This window comes from Myotis brandtii, unplaced genomic scaffold (assembly GCF_000412655.1).
Source record: "Myotis brandtii unplaced genomic scaffold, ASM41265v1 scaffold657, whole genome shotgun sequence".
Classification (NCBI taxonomy): domain Eukaryota; kingdom Metazoa; phylum Chordata; class Mammalia; order Chiroptera; family Vespertilionidae; genus Myotis; species Myotis brandtii.
Window position 1 is genome coordinate 2,502,366 of NW_005370552.1, and position 10,190 is coordinate 2,512,555.

Sequence of the window (10,190 nt, forward strand, 5' to 3'; positions counted from 1 at the left end):
GCGGTTTGCCAAGCCGCAGTTTGCCGACCACTGCTTTAGCCTAAAATCTAACATTTATATTTGTCTTTTTTTTTTCTTTTTAAAATCTAGCATTTATAGACAAGACACGTCAGAGAAGTTATATGGAACAGGGGGCAAAAAAAGAGTATGGTTTAAACAGAAAAGATACTACTCCCAGCATCAAAGTCAGAATTTTTTAAATATCATTTATAAAATGTGTTGCATAATTCAGGTCACTACCTACAGTGTTATTCTGAAGAACAATCTCAGATAACGTAGGTTAAGCCAGTGTGTAAGTTCTACAATACTGTTTGGAAAATATTAATGTCGTCATCATCATCATCATCATCTGAACACAGTTCATCATCATCATCATCATCATCATCATCATCATCTGAACACAGTTCGGCTATAGGTACCACTTGCCATGCCTACATGGAACGAGATACGTACTTCAGGCCTTCTTGTGTTAATAGTGCTGGAGTTCTACCTGTTCGGATGAATTAAATCCAATATAACATTTTTATACTTGGAAGTAGAAGGGAGGCAGGTAGAGAAGAACAAAGGGTAAGAATAAACTGCTCAAAGCAAAAGAGAGAACATTATCTCCTCTCTGATTTATTAATCCAACTTAGTCTCGTCAACAAGGGCGATGGCTACAGAGGGAGCCATAGAAGACTTCCATAGGGTAGAATGAAGAAAGCCAATCAGTAAATCAGACAGAAGAGAAGCTACCAGAAAAGGAAGAGTCGATAACACAACATTAAGTCCAGAGAATAGAGGGAATGAAGGCACGAATAGTCGAAGAAGGCAGAGTAAAGGCTGTAAGATTCAGTCAGAAAAGACCATTAGCATTCTGGGTAAGATGAAGTTCCATGGAAATGTCAGGTCTGATGTCAGTATTTAGGAGACAATTATGTAATAAATTAAAATTTATCATGTCGCTCACTGGGCTAAGTACTTAATAAAGTCATTGTCATATACTGTCCCAACAACCCTGCGAGGTATTTATTTATTTATTTAAAGCATTTTTTAAAACATATATTTTTCATCGATTTCAGAGAGGGAGGGAGAGGGAGAGAGAGATAGAAACATCCATGATGAGAGAGAAGCATGGATTGGCTGCCTCCTGCACGCCCCACACTGGGGATGGAGCCCGCAACCCAGGCCTGTGCCCTGACCGGAATCGAACCGTGACCTCCTGGTCCGGGCTGAGGCAGGTATTTTACAGATGAGAAAAAAACAGGCTTAGAAAGGTGTCAAGGTCACAGAGCTACCACCAGGAGTAGGTTTGAGCCCTGGCCTCTCCAACGCCATGATGACGGGTGTAGACATGATTACATTCAAAGAATCTGGCAGCAGGAAAGGAACAGAAGTGCCAATGAAGGTTTGACTGCCTTGGCCGGTTTGGCTGAGCGGTTAGAGTGTCAGCCCTGGGATGAAGGGTGGCGGGTTCGATTCCTGTCAAGGGAACGTATCTGGGGATCTCAGGCCCCAGGTCGAGGCACATGCAGGAGTCAATCCATTGATGTTTCTCTTTCTCTTCCCCCCTCCGTTCCACTCTCTCTAAAAATCAATGGGAAAAAATATCCTTGGTGAGGATAAAGGAAGGAAGGAAGGAAGGAAGGAAGGAAGGAAGGAAGGAAGGCAGGGAGGAAGGAAGGGAGGAAGAAAGAAAGGAGGTTGCTGGTCTGTTTTTGCTGCTGTCTTACAAGCCCGCAGGATGTGCACATGCAGGGGAGGCAGGGGGTGGTGCAGGACCTGCAGGGTCTGCTGAGCCTATGTGGGGGGGGGGCCGCTCACATGAGAAAGGAGACGGGCCAGGACTGTGTGGGGTGCAGCAATGGGGCTGAGGGGGAGGGGCTCAGTGTGCGCTGGAAGGAAGGGACCCGAGGCCCGGGAAGGATGGCCTCCATCCCCTAAGGCGGTCGCAAAGGGCCCGCTGGGAGGAGCGCTGGTGGCAGGTCCTGCCTCGAGGAAGGCCCTGGACCTGCGCGCGGGAGGGCCGGGCTGAAGCCTGGCCACATCCATCAGGTGCCTACAGTGTTTCTCTCCCTTCCAGAATGTTCTACCTCCTGGTGCTCTGAAAAGCTTTGGAGTTTCATGACTTATTTTTATGTTTGCCTCTAGCTTCTCGTTTTATTAGAAGGCACCCTGGTAATGCCTACTGTCTTCACCTGAGTCTCTCTTTCCATTTCTTTCTATGCTGATATAAAAGCGGATTTTCGCTCGATGCTCTGACCTTGGGGTCAAGAAGTAAACAGAGATGTAGCGTTTGCCACGCTGAACACGGTCTTTTCTCCCGTTTTCAGTGTATTTTCATGTTGCCTCTTTCATGCAACTAGTGTGTCTCAGCCTCCACACTCACCATTTGCCACATCTGTTATACCGAGAGGCTTAAAGCAGACACGAATGCACTGAAGAACCTTCCATTAGCCTGGCCGACGTGGCTCAGTGGTTGAGCGTCGGTCGACCTATGACCCAGGCGGTCACAGGTCGATTCTGTTCAAGGCACAGGCCTGTGTTGTGGGCTCGATCCCCAGTGTGGGGCATGCAGGAGGCAGCCGATCCGTGATTCTTTCTCATCACTGATGTTTCTATCTCTCTCTCCCTGTCCCTTCCTCTCTGAAATGAATAAAATCATTAAAAAAAGAACCTTCCATTAGAACTGGCACATCACTGCCTGGTGTGCGGCGGAACATGCTCCTGGCTGAGTCACCATCACCTGCCATCCTCGAAATGAACACAGAATTGTGGGGACCCCGCCTTCAAAGACTAAAAACATTTAAATGTCACATTTCAAACATTGAAATCTGACGTTTCAGTGACTAAAATCAGAACTCTAATTGAATAGCACAAAACTAACCACACAAAAATAGTATCGATTTGCCCTGGCCGGTTTGGCTCAGTGGATGGAGTGTCGGCCTGCGGACTGAGGGGTCCCGGGTTCGATTCCGGTCAAGGGCATGTGCCTTGGTTGCGGGCGCATCCCCAGTGGGGAGTGTGTCGGAGGCAGCTGATCGATGTTTCTCTCTCATCGATGTTTCTAACTCTCTATCCCTCTCCCTTCCTCTCTGTAAAAAAAAAATCAATAGAATATATTTCAAAAAAAATAGTATCGATTAAATGGCAGTATTAAAAATCCCAAATAGAAAACCATGGCTTAAAAAATACCAATGTATTATATATCCATTCCAACTATAGATTCCAGGAAATTAAACTTGAAATGTTTGATTTAGATGCAAATGTGAATGAAAGATATATGTGTTAAGTGCTATTAATTCCTTGCTGATTGAGCAAACTACCAATAGCTGGATGCGTCTTTCAGAATGCCACAATTCCAGGTTGTGTTAGAAACTCAATAGTTAACAAATTCACTAAGAGCTGACCCAGCCTCCAAATGAACAGAAAGAATATTCTAATCTAGTCATAGAAATAATTAGGACAAGTATTAATGTGTTCATCTAAATCAATATTAATAAGAAAAGTCATTATTGACTCCACATTTTTTCCTTGGTGTCCTGAAATAAATGACCAGATGCTATTTTAAGAAATAAATCCAAGCAGAATGGTGGAAGGACTGTACAGGATGGGGCAAAAGGAGGTTTATAGTTTTTTTTTTCTTTATTGATTAAGGTATTACATATGTGTCCTTATCCCCCCATTTCCCCCTCCCCCCCCACTCATGTCCTCACTCCCCTGTTGTCTGTGTCCATTGGTTGGGCTTATATGCCTGCATACAAGTCCTTTGGTTGCTCTCTCCCCCTTACCCCCACCCTCCCCTACCTTTCAGGAGGTTTATAGTTGTGACTACATGAAACAGTTTATTTTGGTATTAATATTTATTAAGTATTGTATTATTTTCCATACAAATAACTGTAAACCTACTTTTGCTCTACCCTGTAGTAGCAAAGTCAAATTCTGTTGCTGAGTTCCACCTTATTCTAAGAGTGAATTCAAAGACGAAGGATCCCAGCTGCCTTGGCAATCGTATAGGCCGGGGGCTTCCATGAGGCTATCTTCCTGGCAATCAGGAGAGTTGACCGTCTCAACTAGAGGCTGACCAGAAGCCCAGACCGGCCCACACCCCAATCTGGGTTAACTGCGAACTCTGTTTCTCTGAGCTCTTACACATTTGACTCCCTCCCGATGAATTTTGTTGTTGTTGTTGTTTTGTTAATCCTCATCCGAGGATATTTTCCATTGATTTTTTTTTTTTAGAGAGAGTGAAAGGGAGGGAGAGAGACAGAGAGAAATATTGATGTGAGTGAGACACATCAACTGATCGCCTCTGTTCCTTTTCATTTTTGGAAACGTAAACCAGAAAGCTTTAGGAAAAAGGGAGAAAGATGGGCCATTTGACTCATAAAAATCAGACACCTCTTTAAAAATCAGGTGCTCCTAACTTTGTAAAAGAAAATTAGAGAAATACCAGGTGTATGTCAATGCTTTTCATATTAAAGCCTTAGAAAACATACATGGTAGAAGCATGAAGGAACTTTGTGGGATGATAGAGTATATGTACATATACAATGGGGCCTTGACTTACGAGTTTAATTCGTTCCGTGACGGAGCTCGTAACTCAAATTACTCGTATGTCAAATCAAAAAGTGAACGAGTGAGACAAGTGATGCTGGGCTGATGTTGTGGCATTCACTGTGACGTTCGCTGCGCCAACTAGCGGTGGGGTATCTGAAGCTGGCTCGTAACCCAAATTTTAGCTCGCAACTCGAAGCAAAAAATCGGCCGAGAGATGGCTCGTATCTCGAAGAACTCGTTAGTCGGGACACTCGTAAATCAAGGCCCCACTGTATATTTGTTAAAATTCATTGATCTGTACACTTAAATAGGTTCATTTCATTGTGCATAAATTCTTATTTAATAAAGTTTAAAAAGTAAGTTATTGCAATATGACAGGTATTCAACTAATAGGCCCAAGTCAAAAGTGTTATTCACATACCTGTCTTCCACACTTTCCTAATTATGTTATCGATATTTACATTCTATTTTCATTTCTACACAGATAGCCACGTCATTCAACAAGGCTGTGTGGCAGCACAAGCTTCCTTCCTACCCACTTCCCTCCAGCCCTCCTTCCTCCAGGATGGGGCCAGCCCAGGAAACACTACCAGCAGGACTAAAAGTCTCCCAGAGCCTCATCGGCGTGGCTCAGTGGTTGAGCGTCCACCTATGAACCAGGAGGTCAGGGTTCGATTCCTGGTCAGGGCACATGCCTGGGTTGCGGGCTTGATCCCCAGCGTGGGGCGTGCAGGAGGCAGCCGATCAATGATTGTCTCTCATCATTGATATTTCTCTCTCTCTCTCCCTGCCTCTCTGAAATCAATAAAAAATATATTAAAAAATCATTTGTCACTTGTAGTAACAAAAGGCCTAATTCATGTCTCAATGTTATGAAAAACAGAGACAATCGATTCCTTATTTAGCTAATTCTAGATAACTAGAGGCCCGATGCACGAAATTTGTGCAAGGGGCTCGGCCCTCGCAGCCCCTCACAGCCCTGGCTTCGTCTGGAAGGTCACCCGGACGTTTGTCTGGAATTTCATCCGGACGGTCGTTCGGCTGTTTGGTCTAATTAGCATATTAGCTCTTTATTATATAGGATGATTTATTTTGTATTAAAGTGACTTTCCCAGAAAGGGTACCAACTTAGGGACCCCCCAGTCGTAGCACTGGAAGCTGTGTCCTGTGAACCTGTCCTTGGTCCTAGGCACCCTATTGCCACAGATCTGGCACTTCTCTGAAATGCCAGCACTCTTCTGCAGGGATGCACTTAGGACACAAGAGACAGAGCAATAGACTTGTGGTCAAGAGGAGCATCTTTAAATCTTGTCTCCATCACTTAGTAGCTGTACAACCTCAGAACATCGGTTCCCTCATCTATGCAGTGGAAAGAGCAGGAGAAGAGCCCCTGATGACTAACAAAGTACATGCAAGTGTTTGCCATGGCGCCCGGCATGGAGCATATGCACACATTTTGTTTCCTTTCTCTTTGACCATTTTTGGTGGGAATCACTGTATCTTACCTGTGACTGCATGACAAGAAGTTGGCTATGTGACCATTCAATTATGAAACCACAATGTGAATATTCCATTAGGAAGCTGCTATATAGTTCGAAACCTACTTTTACTTGGCAGTTTTTCATCTACAATTTTTGGGGGAATCGTGTAATACTGCTTGTAAAGAACTGAAGCTGAAGTTGATGGTGGAATTATTGGGGGAAAAGGTAAAAATCAGGTGCAGCTGAAGTAGCTAATAGTAAGGACACAAGTTACAAAAAGTCAAACAGAATCCACAGAGCTGCCTGGGTGTGGCCTAGTGACCACCGGCATCATTCCTCTCCCAGGCAGCCCGGGAGTCACCCTCAGATCAGCCGCCACTTCTCTTCCACGTCCTGTATGCAGCTGCCAAAACCTGTCCGCTCTATTTCTGCGACACCCGTCAAAACGACGTGCCCCTTGCTGCTCTTCCCCTGGCCTCAGCCCTCGTGGATTCTTGTCTGAGCACAGGGAAGACATTTTAATGGGTTCTTTGCTTCCACTTCCTTCTTTTCATTCTACTCATTAAATTGTCATCATAGCCCGAGCTGGTGTAGCTCAGTGGATATAGCGTCGGCCTGCGGACTAAAGGGTCCCAGGTTCGATTCTAGTCAAGGGCACATTGTTGTGGGCTCGATCCCCAGTAGGGGGCGTGCAGGAGGCAGCCAATCCATGATTCTCTCTCATCATGGATGTTTCAATCTCTCTCTCCCTCCCCCTTCCTCTCTGAAATCAATAAAAATATATTAAAAAATAAATTGTCGTCATAGTTTTACTCTCATTAGATATGACCATACTACTCCCCAACCTCCGTGCTCTCCATTCCGTGCACCGAGATGTGTAAGCCCTCAGCGTGGCTTTGGAAGCCTTCCAACATTGTCAGTTTAAGTCCAATATCTTCACTGGGTCTGCAGAGCTATTTGGCAACATAAATGAAAATAGAACCTGCTTTTCCTGCTTCTTAGATAAGTAGATGAGGTTTCTTTTTATGGGGGTGTCAATCATACTACAGTCCTTTTAGCTTCTTCCGTGGTCCTCCTGCCGCCCATCCTGAACTACCTGTAGCTTGTGTACCCCGCCTCCCCCAACGCTCTCTGCTCCTGAAAATGCTGCTTTCTCAGTTGGACTCCACGTGCTTCCTTCTGCGCTGCTAAATGCCACCTCATTCATCAAAATGACACTCATGTGTTGCCTCTAAGTTCTCCGTAACATTCTCCCCGCGGCCGAGGTGGGCCCACCCCGCGGTGACTAGCAACACCGTCTACACAGGCCTCCAGAGCTCACCACTGACCCAACAGTCCCACTGCGGGGGACTGACATTCCTGCCAACACCGTTGAAGGCAGCACCAAACACCAATGTCTAGTACATCTTCTTTTCACCTCGAAGTGTACAGATCACTCATCACAGAGCGCTAGGAATGGGAGGACAGTAGTAGGGCCACTGTCGCATGCTCCCCTCCATCCTCACATTGGATCCCTAAGGGAAATAAGGCCATAGGAAGGCAAGTGACAGGCCCAAAGTCACGCAGCTAGCTCACAGCATAACTGGAAGATGAAGCCAGGCCTCTGATCCCGGCTAGCAATCTTCCTGTTAGCCTACTGGTATACCTACTGGAAGAAGCGTCTAAAAGTGTCCAGTATTTGAGGCAGTCTACATTCACGCTCACTAAAGAATTTTCAGAGAATGACACAAAAGATCATGCCATCTACTTGCTGATAACTGAGTGTTAACGTTATTCTGTAGCACATTACCACGACTTAAAAGAAAAAGCTTCAAGGTACTTCCATTACTGAAGCACTAATTTTAAACAAAAGTAACATATGCCTGGCATTTCTATGTCACTACATAGTATACTCACTATATTATTTCATATCATAAGTTACATAACCAAAAGGTCTTGTTTTGAAAAAATAATGAAGATGGAAAGTTTCATTTACATTTAAACTACTTCTTAAATCCATTTATCCCCGAGGATCTTGTCTTTGGTTAATTATTCAGGAATAATTGTATTGCGTTAAATGACCACAACTCCAAAAGAAGCAGGTTTATGACAAGAGCACATCTAATTACGCCCACAAGAGGACAGTAAAGACATCCAGCTACTTAGACAAATCCTCTAACCCAGATCTCTGGCTCTAGACCAGTGATGGCGAACCTATGACACGCGTGTCAGAGGTGACACGCGAACTCATTTTTTTGGTTGATTTTTCTTTGTTAAATGGCATGTAAATATATAAAATAAATATCAAAAATATAAGTCTTTGTTTTACTATGGTTGCAAATATCAAAAAATTTCTATATGTGACACAGCACCAGAGTTAAGTTAGGGTTTTTCAAAATGCTGACACGCCGAGCTCAAAAGGTTCGCCATCACGGTGCTGTCCTCTCAATATATAAGTCTTTGTTTGACTATGGTTGCAAATATCAAAAAATTTCTATATGTGACACAGCACCAGAGTTAAGTTAGGGTTTTTCAAAATGCTGACACGCCGAGCTCAAAAGGTTCGCCATCACTGCTCTAGACAGTCATATTATTGGTCTTGATAATCTAATACCCGGATGAGATGACTATTTGCCTCTGAGATGTCTAACAAGAACAATAACCATAAGCCAATGTTTTTTGAGTATTTACTATAAGCCTGGCTCTATTTTCAACGTGTCCACTGATTCGACCCTCACTACAACCCTCGGAGGCAGATGATACTCATTTTACGGATGAGAAGGCCGAGGCAGAGAGCAGAGAAGCAACCCCCTCACAGAACTAATACACTGCAGAGCCAGAATTGGAACTCAGCTCTACCGCCTCTTAGGTCTACAGCTACTGAATGCTGAAGGTGACCTTTACAGGTAAGCTATCCCTTTACGTTAGTTCTAAAAACAGAAATATAAAGCTGTGATTAAAGCCAAGTTCAATCAGAGCAAATTTCAGTAATAAAATCATAATGCCTTTAAAAAGCCTTAGTTCAGTCCTTATAAGTCACCTGGTTTTATTTTTGAAAAACGAATTTGCCGTAAGATACAGACTCATTAAAAATACAATGACCAGGCAGGGTTTCTGAAATGACTGTGTGAGCTCAGGGACCCCCGCCCCCGCCAAGACATATATTTAGCCGGTTAAATTTCAAAATGAACAATCAATGAACATGTGTGCATATATGCGTAACCCATGGACACAGACAATAGGGTGGCGAGGGCCTGGGGTGGGGGGCAGGGGGGGGCTAGAAGAGGTCAATGGGGGCAAAAGGGGGACATATGCAATACTTGCAACAATAAAAAAAGAAAAGAAATAAAAGAGTAAAAAAATACCTCCATTAAAAAACACACACACCACACAATCATTCAAAGTCTCTGGAGACTGCTCAAAGGGCTTACATCAAATGGAGAAGCCCCCATTCAATAAAATCTACAGCAACCCGGGAAGAGCAATGGGAGGCTGCGCATACAGGATGGGAGCCGCACCCAGGCCCCCATAGCTCTCTCTCTCTGCCTTGTGCAGGGACTGTTCTCAGAAGCCCAGCAGCTGAGTGGCAGATCATACAGTTGTAGGGTACGGGGGTAAAGAGACTACCATTAAGGTTTTCAGAAAGAGAGAAAAGGGGGCAGGCACTATTCTCAGTGCTTTATTTATGCTATTCAATCCTCTCGGTAACTCAAGAGGTAGGTAAGATTATTCTGCTCAACTTTTAGGTGGAGAAACTTAGGCACATGCGGGTGATGGGACTTGCCTAAACCTCGGAGCTGGTAAGTAGGACATGAAGCCAAGGTTAGGGAATCCAGGAGACAGGGCACCCAGCACAGATGAAAAGCAAAGAGAAGTCCCAGGATGACGGTCCAGAACAGTGGTTCTCAACCTTCCTAATGCCGCGACCCTTTAATACAGTTCCTCATGTTGTGGTGACCCCCAACCATAAAATTATTTTCGTTGCTGCTTCATCACTGTACTGTTGCTACTGTTATGAATCGTCATGTCAATATCTGATATGCAGGATATATTTTCATTGTTACAAATTGAACATAATGAAAGCATAGTGATTCATCACAAAAACAATATGTAATTATATATGTGTTTTCCGATGGTCTTAGGCGACCCCTGTGAAAGGGTTGTTCGATCCCCAAAGGGGTCGCGACCCAC

The 10,190-nt window shown here is 44.3% G+C and overlaps 1 protein-coding gene across 1 annotated transcript in view; it reads right to left on the reverse strand.

Moving 5' to 3' along the window:
- Nucleotides 1-10,190, reverse strand: part of CASK (calcium/calmodulin-dependent serine protein kinase (MAGUK family)) — a 247,896-nt gene that overhangs the window by 180,572 nt on the left and 57,134 nt on the right. The gene's annotated exons all lie outside the window — the stretch shown is intronic.